Source organism: Gasterosteus aculeatus, chromosome 10 (assembly GCF_964276395.1).
Source record: "Gasterosteus aculeatus chromosome 10, fGasAcu3.hap1.1, whole genome shotgun sequence".
In the NCBI taxonomy this organism is placed as follows: Eukaryota; Metazoa; Chordata; class Actinopteri; order Perciformes; family Gasterosteidae; genus Gasterosteus; species Gasterosteus aculeatus.
The window spans coordinates 4092664-4105631 of record NC_135697.1 but is presented as its reverse complement, the minus strand read 5'-3'; the positions used below and the strand labels follow the sequence as shown (position 1 = coordinate 4105631).

General features: G+C 47.6%; 1 protein-coding gene and 1 long non-coding RNA gene across 8 annotated transcripts in view; one reads left to right on the top strand and one right to left on the bottom strand.

Moving 5' to 3' along the window:
* LOC120826063 (uncharacterized) overlaps positions 1 to 1230 on the top strand; it is a 61491-nt gene extending 60261 nt beyond the window's left edge. For both annotated transcript variants that reach the window (XR_005713206.2, XR_013450852.1), the window contains one exon: positions 87 to 1230. This is a non-coding gene — a long non-coding RNA (uncharacterized LOC120826063). The remainder of the gene's footprint in view (positions 1 to 86) is intronic.
* Positions 1 to 12968, bottom strand: part of hivep1 (HIVEP zinc finger 1) — a 37995-nt gene that overhangs the window by 16740 nt on the left and 8287 nt on the right. Inside the window, exon 1 of one of the 6 annotated variants that reach the window (XM_078080782.1) lies at positions 8164 to 8458. The exons of the other annotated variants lie outside the window; for them this stretch is intronic. The gene's annotated coding sequence lies outside the window, so the exon portion shown is untranslated. Of the gene's footprint in view, positions 1 to 8163; positions 8459 to 12968 lie in introns of those variants that run through there. 6 annotated transcript variants of the gene reach the window in all.

Here is a 12968-nt window from a genome sequence, read left to right as displayed (position 1 = left end):
ATCTCTTTATAAACAGCTTTGTGCTCGATTAATGTTCTTACAACCTCTGACGTGTTAAGATGTAAATGCTGCACTTCCTCCCCCAGGACACCAAACGGAGGCTCTGGCGCGCTGCACAGACGAAACATTGGAGGATTGTGTGTTGAGCTCACTTTATACACCCATCTATTAATGACGCCACTACGGGATTCTTCTGTATGATTACACGCGTCACGCCCTGACAAAGAATGCAGAGCGCGCTTCATCTGGCCGCGACCTGTGAGCTCTGCGCTGCTCCTCGCCACCTCCCAAGGCAACAGCGTTCATCTTATCTCAGCTTGTTTTTCTTCCCCTTCCTGTGGCCTGCGGGGGAAGACGCAGCGTTTGTGCCCCCCTCAGCAGCTGACCCGATGAATAAGCAGCCACAGGGGTCACGGTCAGTCTCTGACACATCCTCTGTCGTCACGGAGACGCCCGCTCACAGGCCGCCCGGCCCGTGTGAGAGCGCCGCCCACACCGAGGGACTCGCATCGCTCTTTAAACTGCCACATGAAGATGGACACAGAGAGAGAGGAAGTGAAAAGTTGTTAATGATTGAAGCTTTCTGAGTAGTGTCTCGCTCTGACTGCAGTGTGTGTGTGTGTGTGTGTGTGTGTGTGCAGATATCTCTAACCCGATGCACACAGAGTATTTGGAGTCACCAGCTGGATTATTTTATGGGGCTCCGTTGCATTATCGCCTGCTCAGCTGTCCTTAACTGGGATCGTCCCCATTGGACGAGGCGGTGCTTCCTCGCTCGCCAACACGGGCAGCGTTTGATGGAGCAGAGAATTAAACGACAACATGTCAGAACCAATTCATTGTTGTGCTCACCTTTTATAGTTTGAATCGTATTTACAAAAGAGAATGAAAATGAATTCCCATCTTAATGATGGAGTGAATGATGGTTTCACTTCTTAATGAACAGACAAAAGACTTGTGTAGGCTGACTAAAGGGTGACTAAAGGGTTAGGAAAGTCTGGTTCCTGCTTTATTTTTATTTCTGCTTCTTGTTGTAAATTTCTGTGACTTTTGGATGGAACCATTTATTATCAATGATGGACATTTACTCTTTGAACCTTTTATTTCAAAGATTAATAATTTACCGAGGGAGGTTTGCTTTCATTTTTCTATTACTTGTATGATGACACATAACACAATTAAATATTCCCCTTTTGTGTGTCTTAATGGAATAAAACGTGTTAAGCTGTATTTCACTGTTTTGGGGCATTTTCTGTACTACAAAAAAAAACAAAAAAAGAACATCATGACTCCATTTAAGCGACATACACACACACAGGTTTCGCATTTGAGTTATTGAATTGTTCCAAGCGACACTTAAAGATAAAGAGCAGCAAGAACACAAGAAGAGGGTTTGGTTCATCAGAAAAACAATCCTAAAACTAAGCAGGGGGGGGGACTCCCTCAACTGGTGATGTTGAATGAAAATGACAAAGCCGGGGCAGGTAGGGGATTTAACGAGAGCCCCGGGCGGGCGGCCTTAATAATTCACGGGTATAAAAAGAAGCAGGAATGCTGATCCTGTAAACAAGACGTGCAGCGCGTCCTTTGTTCCAGCTGCTGGCCCCCTTTTCTAAAAGAATAATTATTGGAGGACTTGGGAAAAAATTTGGGATGAGGCCGCAATGAAATATAGATGTGACCTGATGAAACCAGATGTTTGGTATGTGCCCCCCCCCCCCAGGACAGTGGACAGGAGGCCACGGATTATTGGGACTGCGTGGGCAGCCTTTGAAAAATGTATATAACGAGAGCTCGGCTCGGGTGGGTGGAGGAGTGTGTCTGTGTGGGGGGGGCTGATGGTGCAGCAGGGAGGACCAGAATGTGAATATTACCTCTTCCATCTTTTTGATACCCCACACACACTTAACCCCCCCCCCCCAAAAAAAAGAAAAGCTAAAATCTGCAGGCACCAAGATAGAGAAGAAGGAGCCCGACTGCAAACACGTTGCGGCCAAACGGCACCGAGGACGCTGCAGGAGGAGTTCCCTCCCTCGCCGCCACAAACCAGGACAGAAACCGCTGCGATCATCAGCCAATCTCTCTAGTGTGTCAGTTAATGAGCACGACGCTTTGGTTTGTTTTCATGTAAATCACAGAGGTAATATTTGCATTTACAGCCTTTAATGACGACTCAAAGAAACAAAAGAGGAGTAAAAAAAAAATTTACTTCTTCCGATGAACTTGGAAATACTCACAAAGAATAACGAGCCACAAAGTTTTCAAAAGACCAATTTGGTCAAAGTGACGTCAGAAAAAGTTGCCTAATAACACTTCCCAAACGATACAAAAACACAATTATGGAGTAAAGATCATAATACAGAAACAAGCCTACATCCCACTGGTGAGTGTGATTAGAGAAGATGAGAATAAACATACATATAACACAGTGGTTTGTAAATGATCTGCAGGTTACTGTCGAACACTGAAACCGCCTTCACCCAAAACACACAACACACGCTTCTTTATTACTTTTTCTCTTTCGGTGGCAACAAAAAAAAGGAAGTAAAACCAGTTGCACGTCAACCTCCATCCAGTCAGCGTCTCCAGTGACCCAGTCCCTCCCCCACCACCACCACCCCCGCCCCCCCATCCTGGGCTGTGAAGTAAGCGAGCTCTGTGCACCGGCCTCGTGGGACAGGAAGCACGTTTCACTTGGATTGTCCATCTTTTCACAGTTTTAATATACTTCTGTTTCTTGATTGTTGTAAGTTGGGTCCGTTCTAAAAGCCGCTCAATTCTACTTTTCATTTGTTCTACTTTATTCATGTTTTTAATGTGGTTATTTAGTCTGTTTTGAGTTAACAGTAATTACCAAGTTATATCTTGTTGCCAGGCAACCAGCAGGACTCTAGTTTAAAGTCGATTAAAGAAACACATTAAACACCTTAAATAGAAGTTACCTTGAAGAAAACCGAGTGTTAAGATGTTTTGCATTGAATTACATAAGACTGCTTCTATATTGATGTTGAACACAACAAGCAAAGAAGCGAGACGTTTACACCAACAATCCAACGTGTGTTCTGGACGGAGCTGCGCGGCGCCCGCAGGTCCCGTCAAATCAAAAGTGAAAGCTGCCGTGGACCGAATGCGCCCCGCTTCCTGCCTGAGTGCTTCACTCGGTCCAGAGCCCGTCTCACCCGGGCTGACGGCCGTCTCTCTGTGGACTTTTACTAGAAGTCGAACAACACCACAAACACACCAGCGTGCAGCCGCACGCACGTCTGACGTCCACGTCAGCTCCTTTACAACGGAGAATAACGACCGTTTCACAACAGCCCGAAGGACAACGTGTGCGTCTCTTACCCTGCTGGTGTTCGGTGAAGCTCCTGCTGTTCGAGAACAAAAAGACACCAGGCAGGAGGAGCAGCCCGCTTGCTCCAGTGTCAACACAAGTTGACACAAGTCCGTGTTTCCGCCCAATCAGCTGTGACTCCGCAACGGTTTCCTGCGAACGACGTGACGAGGAGGGGAATTCCTGTGAGGCTGCAGCGGGAGGGGAGTGAGGGTTGGGCCTGCCCTAACACAGCAGGCCGGGTGACGTCACTGAAACCGGCTTTGGCACCCTTCAGGGGATCCTGCTATCGGTTCGCTTCAGAGGGGGAGGAGCCTAGTGTGCCGACTGCTGGTCCAACGTGTCACTCACCGCCGGGCGAGCAGGACTCTCCTCCTGCAGCTCTTCGTAAGGTCCCACCTTGGCGCTCGCATCGTGTGGTTTTGCTCCCGGTGGGTCGGAGAGAACCGAGTCCACTTTCAAGAAAGAAGCAAACCACTTCTAATCTTTATCTCAACGGGAAACGGAAAAGCCAGGAGCAAGATTGTTCTTCTTTATAGCTCCAACGAAGAGATATGCAAGCGTGTGGGCGAATAAACACACTCTGCGAGAAGTCTAAAAGTCCAAAATAAATTGTGCTCCTCGGCTGCACCAGCTCACTGTCTCTATGTGGATCTGTGTGTTCAACCTCACTCAACAGGACGAGAACGAGGAAGCCCCCGCTGGTTGGTTTTAGTCCTTCTGGGGAATTCCGAGGGTTTTGCGGTTTGGCCGCAGAAGAGTTTCAGAAGACCGGATGAATATTTACAGACAACAAGCAGCGTGACAGAGCAGTTTCTGCAGCGTCGTTTCCAGGACACGGACTATAAGCACTTGACAGGCAAACAGCCCACGATCGACCCTCTGTAATCAGCCCGGCCGGAGCGACGGCACAGAGACGCTGCGGGCCTCAAATGGGCGGCGGGCCGCCAAAAACGGCCGCTCCCGTTCTTAAAAATGACCTCAGCGGGGCGCCGCTGAGCAAACGCTGCCCGTGTCGGCGAGCGAGGAAGCACCGCCTCGTCCAATGGGGACGATCCCAGTTAAGGACAGCTGAGCAGGCGATAATGCAACGGAGCCCCATAAAATAATCCAGCTGGTGACTCCAAATACTCTGTGTGCATCGGGTTAGAGATATCTGCACACACACACACACACACACACACACACCGTGCACACACACACTGCACTCAGAAAGCTTCAATCATTAACAACTTTTCACTTCATCTAAAGAATGAACCCTGCACAAGCCTTTGTTGAGCAGAGAATGTTCTCTTCTACTCCAACTTCTGCCTCTGCGAATCATTATTTTGATTGTTGACTATTTGAATAATGGACTGAGTAACACAAGAAACATACACATGTACGCTTTACAACTGAAAAATATATAGGCTCTTTTAACAGTGCACCAAGATTTTTGTTTAAAGGGACTTCAGTTATCAGAACAATAAATCATTTATACAAATAAAGTTAAATACAAATCAGAGAACTGAGTGAAATTAATAGAAAGGAAATGGGTACTTTAAGAAATACAGTTTGCACATTAGCCCAATAATGTCACGTGTATTTACAAGAATTGATTTCAGCAGGACTTTTACTCGTAGTTCAATTGTCCTTCATAAAAGTAGTTGTACTTAAGTGAACCTTGGACCTCAGCAAAGGATGCGACTCCAGAAACAGCAACCAGTTGCTTTTCTGAAGTTTTAGAATAAAGGGTTTGAGATTGATACTTTTATTAATGTGTTTTTTTAATCCAATTTAATCATATTTTTTTGGATTAATTGATTATCAATATAATCGTTAGTCACAGCACCAGTAGGCTTGCGTGCGTGGTCAAAAAACATTTGAATCACTCAATAGAATTGCGGCTGGCCGAAGGCAGCGGAGAGTCTTCCTCTGTGGTGTTGTTGCAGTTACTCTGTGCTGTCCGCCGCCGCCAGCAGCAGGCGGGAGGAAAGGTTACAAAACCCCGCTGAGCTTGAGACACGAGGCGTTCTCTCGCTGCCTGTTGATGTTTGTCCTCCTCCTCCTCTAAATCCCTAATTTCCCCACCTTGTCTTGGCTTTCTCGTCCCTCCCTTTTGCCTCTTCCACTCATCATCCCCAAATTACAAATGCTCTCCCTCGGAGTCTTTGTCCGGCCTCTAGTGCCCACTCTCCTCCGACACGCTCACCGCCCAGCCACCTCCCATATTTCAGGCACTGGGACCACGATGAATCAACTCTACTCACAATACGGTTTTCCTCGGAGATTATCATCAAGTTTACAAGACTATTTGCAGATAATCTAAAGAAAATAAAAAAATGTCGAGTGTCGACATTGAGAGCTGGTGAAACTACTTCTGCTGAAACGATGAGAGAAGTAGACAGAGGAGGATGCAGCTAGAAGGAGAAGATGCAGCGGGCCTTGGTTTTAGTTTCTCCACACAGATGGAGGTTTAGAGGTTCTGGTCACTGGGGGATCGGGGCGGATGCATGTGACAGGCAGCCTGCTTTCACTTCACTTTTAGCTGCATCGGCGGATCTTCTTCGTCACCCCGGCTGAGCCGAGCGTTTCATGTCTTCCATTGTTTTCACACATTTCTGGAAATTGAAACGGACCATTAAAGAAAGCGACAATGAGTAAATCTGACGGACAGGAAATCCCACTGGAGGATTAATGGATCCGCTGCTGAAGGGAGACGTTTCCAGGACAGCTAATCAGATGACGCATTTCAGAGAGCGTAATGTCATTACAGCCGAGTCCAACAGGGGAGCAAAGGAAAAGTTCAGTCCGGAGGAGTTTCTAAGTGACCTCAGAGTCGGTCTGGCTGATCCTGTCCTCAGGGTGGACGCCTCGCCTCTCACACACACACACACACACACACACGATGTAAATAAAGACGACAGACGGGCAGCGGGAAGTGTTTTCGGGCCGGTGTGGAATGCAATAATTGTATTATTAACAGAAGAAAACAATATGAAAGGCTGCAGAGACGTGTGTTGTGTGTTGTTCATGACATTCATGTCACATGTCAAAGTGTCCCTGAGCAGGACACCCAACCTTCATCTGCTCCCCGGGCAAAATGTAAAACCACGGGTTAAAAATGCAATGCAAGTCGCTTTGGATAAAAGCGTCAGCTAAATGACTGTGATGTAATAAAGGCCGATACGATCAGTTTGATTCAGCACTACTTTAAAAAGCCTCTGAAGGTTGAAGCTCAAACAGTTTAAGACTTTCTACCCTTTGCTCGTCTTACAATATTATACCGGAAAAAAGCGATTATATATTATTTTACACTATTTCTTGCCTTGAAAACGTATTCATATTAATCCATAGAAGAAACGGTCAGATTACTAATGAAAACAATGGTTTGTTTCAGCTCCACAAACAAGTGAAATATTCCAATCTGTCTAAACGCAATGTGCCCCTCATGACGTAAACATGATGACAAACATCATGACGTAAACATCATGACAAACATCATGACGTAAACATCATGACAAACATCATGCCGTAAACATCATGACAAACATCATGCCGTAAACATCATGCCAAACATCATGCCAAACATCATGCCAACATCATGCCAAACATCATGCAAACATCATGCCAAACATCATGCCAAACATCATGCAAACATCATGCCAAACATCATGCAAACATCATGCCAAACATCATGTAAACATCATGACAAACATCATGCCAAACATCATGACGTAAACATCATGCCAAACATCATGCCAACATCATGCCAACATCATGACAAACATCATGCCAAACATCATGTAAACATCATGCCAAACATCATGTAAACATCATGCCAAACATCATGTAAACATCATGCCAAACATCATGCCAAACATCATGCCAAACATCATGCCAAACATCATGCCAAACATCATGTAAACATCATGCCAAACATCATGTAAACATCATGCCAAACATCATGTAAACATCATGCCAAACATCATGACAAACATCATGACGTAAACATCATGCCAAACATCATGCCAAACATCATGCCAACATCATGCCAAACATCATGCCAAACATCATGCCAAACATCATGTAAACATCATGCCAAACATCATGTAAACATCATGACAAACATCATGCCAAACATCATGCCAAACATCATGCCAACATCATGCCAAACATCATGCCAAACATCATGCCAAACATCATGCCAAACATCATGCCAAACATCATGTAAACATCATGCCAAACATCATGTAAACATCATGACAAACATCATGCCAAACATCATGTAAACATCATGCCAAACATCATGACAAACATCATGCCAAACATCATGTAAACATCATGCCAAACATCATGTAAACATCATGCCAAACATCATGTAAACATCATGCCAAACATCATGTAAACATCATGCCAAACATCATGTAAACATCATGACAAACATCATGCCAAACATCATGTAAACATCATGCCAAACATCATGCCAAACATCATGACAAACATCATGTAAACATCATGCCAAACATCATGTAAACATCATGCCAAACATCATGTAAACATCATGACAAACATCATGACAAACATCATGACAAACATCATGACAAACATCATGTAAACATCATGTAAACATCATGCCAACATCATGCCAAACATCATGTAAACATCATGCCAAACATCATGCCAAACATCATGTAAACATGACAAACATCATGACAACATCATGTAAACAGCATGTAAACATCATGTAAACAGCGAGGCAAGAAGGGGAACACGTGCATGAACCAAGCAAACAAAGGACTCCAGAGAAACAACAACTCGACACACGAGCGACCCGCAGCACACGGTACCTGTTAGGGGGGAGAAGTCGACACTTTCTCAGAACGAGTCGCTGCTGCTGTTCCCTCAGATACGCTCACCGGGGGGTGAGGGGGTGAGGGGGGGGGCGGGGTGGGATTCCCGAGCCAGACACACAGACAGTCACTTTCCCAACTAAGAACCGCCGACATTCCTCCTCTGCCTCTCTTGTATCCGAGAGCAAAAGAGAAGGCAAGTGAAGCAGCTGAGCGTCACACACACACACACACACACACACACACAGATAGCTGTGCTTTCACTTCTCACTTTGGCCCCCCCTCCCTCAGTGTAGCAACCACGCCTCCTCCTCCTCCTTTAACATTTCCTACTCCTAAATCAGGGGAAGCCCTCCCCGCCCAGCTGCAGTTATCTCCTAAAAGTTAAAAAAAAATAAAAAAAACAGGAAAACCCCAACAAAGCAGGATGAGATCTAAAAACAGCACTAATTCCTGCGTAACGCCCACACATCAACATGAGATTAGCAGCTAACCTACTTGTTGGGTACAACCTCCCACGCCCCCGCACAGCCTATAAATACCCCTCAACCCAGCGCTGCATCATCCTGTGAGCGGCACTTCAAACAAACAAACAAATCACCAAATAAAAACCTGCCGATGGTTTTCACTCTAACATCCAAGCATCTGGTACACGAGCGTCGTTGTCGTCCTCCCTCAATCTCTGCCTGTATGTGCGTGTGCGTGTTATCCTATATAGATAATAAAGGACATCCAAATGTACCTGTTGATTAAATATACAGCACTTTCAAACGCTTAGCAAGCTTTACGGCGAACACACAGCGTTGGTCCCTGTTGATCAATAAATGGCCTTAAATGGTTGAAAGGGTTGTTATGTTCTGAGGAATACGTTCACTTGCTCTCTTCTTGACGCAAACAAACAAACAAACTAATCCGTGTTGCAACTTCCAGGAAAGACGCAAATTAGCGTTTCCGTTATTGTGTGTGAACAAAACATCAGAGATGATTGAGTCACTACTGAGGAACTGCTAGTGGAGGTGAAGGACAAAGGCAACTGTTTCCAGTTATGGTAGTCATGCTAAGCCACACACACACACACACACACACACACACACACACACACACACACACACACACACACACACACACACACACACACACACACACACACACACACACACACACACACACACACACTCTTCGCTGAGACTCAGGGTTAGTCACGCAATGCACTGAAACAAATAAAACAATTATATCAAACCATACCCAGATTTTATTGTACAAGACACACCTGAGTGTCTCACACACACACACTTCTTTTGGCTGATGTGTGTGTTTGGGAATAGCCGGCAGAAACAACCAAAAGCCGAGGTCTAAAAATATCACTGGATCCCTTTTCCCCCCCCAACTCTTCTTCTCTGTTCGGGAGGGAAAGTTGCAGCTCAGAATCCCCAAATCTCTCCCTCCCGTCAGGCATTGTGCAGCTCAGAACCCGCCCCCCCAACATCTCTTCCCATGGCAACAGCGGCTAAAGGAAGAGCTTGCCCGTGTTATGCAAGAGGATGAAGATCTGCCAGCAGGCAGGCACCCCTTCCTCTTCCTCCTCCTCCTCCTCCTCACACGTGTTTTCACAGCCTCCCTATTAACCCCCTTTACATTTGCCTCTATATCATTCCCCCCTCCCTTTCACACTCCTTTACACCCTCCACTCTGGCGCTCCGCCATCTTCCCCTTTGCCCAACGGCCTCCCAACAACTCCCCCCCCCCTCCTTCCCTCTTTTAACTTCACCCCCCTTTGCCCCCCCTCTCCTCCTTTTTCTGCAGAAACACTGCAAAGCCGCAGCTGGTGCTGCTTCAAAGCGTCCTCGCTGTGGGACCGAGTGCAGGTCAAGGTTGGCGAGGACGACGACTCGTAACAAGTGGTCACTCCGCTCCCGCGACGAGCCGCCGACCTCCCGACCTCACTCTAAGTAGAAGAACGGCTTTAAAATATGGACCTGACCTCCCCGACCCCGCTCGGCCTTCACATCGACCCTTCAGGGTCCACGGGCTGCCATGGACACACACACACACACACACACACACACACACACACACACACACACACACACACACACACACACACACACACACACACACACACACACACACACACACACACACACACACACACACACACACACACACCTCTGAGGTCAATACTTTTAAGCACCAATGTTATTCAGGCGGTTTTATAACATTGTAAATCATCATCATACAGGGAGTTTATAAATCTTAAGATGACACAAAACAGCAAGCGGGATTCATCATATTTCTCTCACCAACTTACTGGGATATAAAACAAAACAACAGTTTCTAGTAGCCCCCCCCGTCCTTGTGCAAGTGACCTCACGGGGCTGCAGAGCCGCAGCGATGAGGGCGGGCGGAGAAACAGGAAGCGTCGATCAATAAAGCCCACGGCTTGACCTCAAGGAAGCCGCGCCGCCGACCTCCTGAAGGCCGGCCCCGACTCACACGGAACCTGAAACGGAATTCGTCCCCTTGAATCCGGCGCAAAGCGTGACGGGAATACGCGTCCCGGGCGCCGTGAGCAGAATTAAGACGCTGACTTTGAATTAATTATGAGCTGTCGCGTCGCTGCGGCAAAACCTGCTGCCGCTAATGCTGATCGCCAAGCGGCTTCGCTGGCATGAGGGGGAATCAGAGTCAGCAGCTCTCCTGACCACGACCTTATGAATCAATGCATGATGCGAGCGCAGACTCAACGCCAAACGCGTGGGAGGGAGGTGGGGGGGGAGGGGGGGCGCGGACAGGATGTGGAGCACAGGAGATGTTGAACCGGGGAGGAATGTCTGAGTCTACCTTCTGGGCTCGTCACTCAGAGGCCGGGGAGGGGGGACCGCGCAGGTTTGAGGCGACGGCGGCACATTTCCACCATTTTCTCCCTCTGAACCGTAAAGGCCTCGCTCGCGTTGAGTCGTTGAATTGATTTTTCGCCTCTAGCTTCCTCTGAAAAACGCCAACGTGTGACATCACCGGCTTTGTCGAGCTGCTAAAGTGAAGACAAACGTGTCTTTTACGTTGGACGAGGGGGGTTGAGGTTGAGAAGTTGGTGGAGTTAAACAGGAAACCATCTGAGCCACAATATTGTGACGTTCAATTCCATCCAGTTTAGTTTGTGCAGCCCAGAATCACAAATCAGTTTAATTAGTCCAGTTTCAGGGAGAAACGTGATTACAATTTGCAGCCTTGGCCGATCTTGTCAAAGGTCATCGCTCCCTCTTGTCTGTACGCTGTCATACTGAGCGTACTCATTTTGAGGTTATGGTCAGAAATGTGACTTGTGACTCCATACAGACATTGCGTTCATGATTAAATGTGCATTATTGACATATTTTCATAATTCCCTCAATTTGTTCGGATTCGTCCGACCGACTCGCTGTTTGATGTCGTTGCGGCTTCTTCTCTCCTCTTATCGTCTGCGTGTCCGACGAGGCGGAACTGCTGTGCGCAGTGAGGAGTGGACGATTGTAAAAGTGAGGAAAAAAAAACATCCAGACTTTCTTGGGGGGCGGGAGTGACGCATGGGGGGGCTGCGACTTGGCAATTGCGTTCCACAACAATGAAGCAACGATCAGTAGTTGCTGCTTATTTTCCTAATTGATTAAATCAGTAGCAGGTAAAAAGAGGACTCCTGATAATCCCCACTGTTCCAGTTCATAGTGTTCCGTGTGTATTTGCATCAGCTCGCCTTGCACCCCCCCGCAATGTTCCTTTGCCCTCCTCCGTCTTGTGCCCCCCCCCTGCACATTCGTGGGAGGCTCCAGCAGTAGGACACAAGGAACAGCACCTGCAGACCGAGACTCATGCTGCTCTGTTTCCCTGGCAACCCTTCCATCGGGCTTTGCGTGTGCAAACCATTAAGTAATGCCGACTCGCACACGGAAAAGCGCCGCCACACAACAAACCTTTTAAGGGTTTCCGACCCGTCTCTGATTTGTGTTCAAAAGATGTTTGTTTTTTTTAACTACTGCAGCTGAACTAGCGTCACATTTTCACCCACGATCATAAAAAAAGAAGGTAAAACGTAGACCCCCTGAGTTCCAGCAGCCCCCCTCCAAACAAAGACAGGTTTTGTCTGGCCCTCGTCTGCAGATGACATACATCCTCGCCGCGCAGAGGAGGCTCCGCCCCCGTCTGTGTGCTGCGAGCACGTCTCTGACATAACGTGACATCCGGCCTGGCAGCACCGGGGGAGTTTCTCCCACTATTCTGGGTCCCTGCAAGCAGAGGCAAATCAATGCAGCTCAGCCAAGTTTCCAGGAAGAGGGGGGGGGGGGCACACCTGTGGAGGGCAGACGGTACTCAGAAGGAGGGGAGGCCAACCGCTCGTTAGCTCTAATTTAACTTGGCTTCTCTGAGCCCGTCACTCGTGCTTCGCTTTTTATTTAAGCCCAATAATCTGATTTATTGGGCAGCAGCTGATGGCACACACACACACACGCACGCACACACACACGCACGCACACGCAGGCCATAAACAGGCCGGTCATCGGTTTTCAGGGGGTTGTTTGGAACTGGCAGAGTGGGTGGCAACGCACACAAAAGCCACATCTGGAGCAGCTGCTTGCGTCCTACAGGTAAACGGGCCTCGGCAGGATGACGGTGGACGATGCTTCGGGGGACATTGTCCCTCGAATGGAAGTGCATCTCTGTCTCCACAGAGCGACGCTCGCAGCACAAGATGAGACGCTGCAGGACTTAACCAGTGGAGAAACACACACACACACACACACACACACACGGGCACTACGTGCACAGTC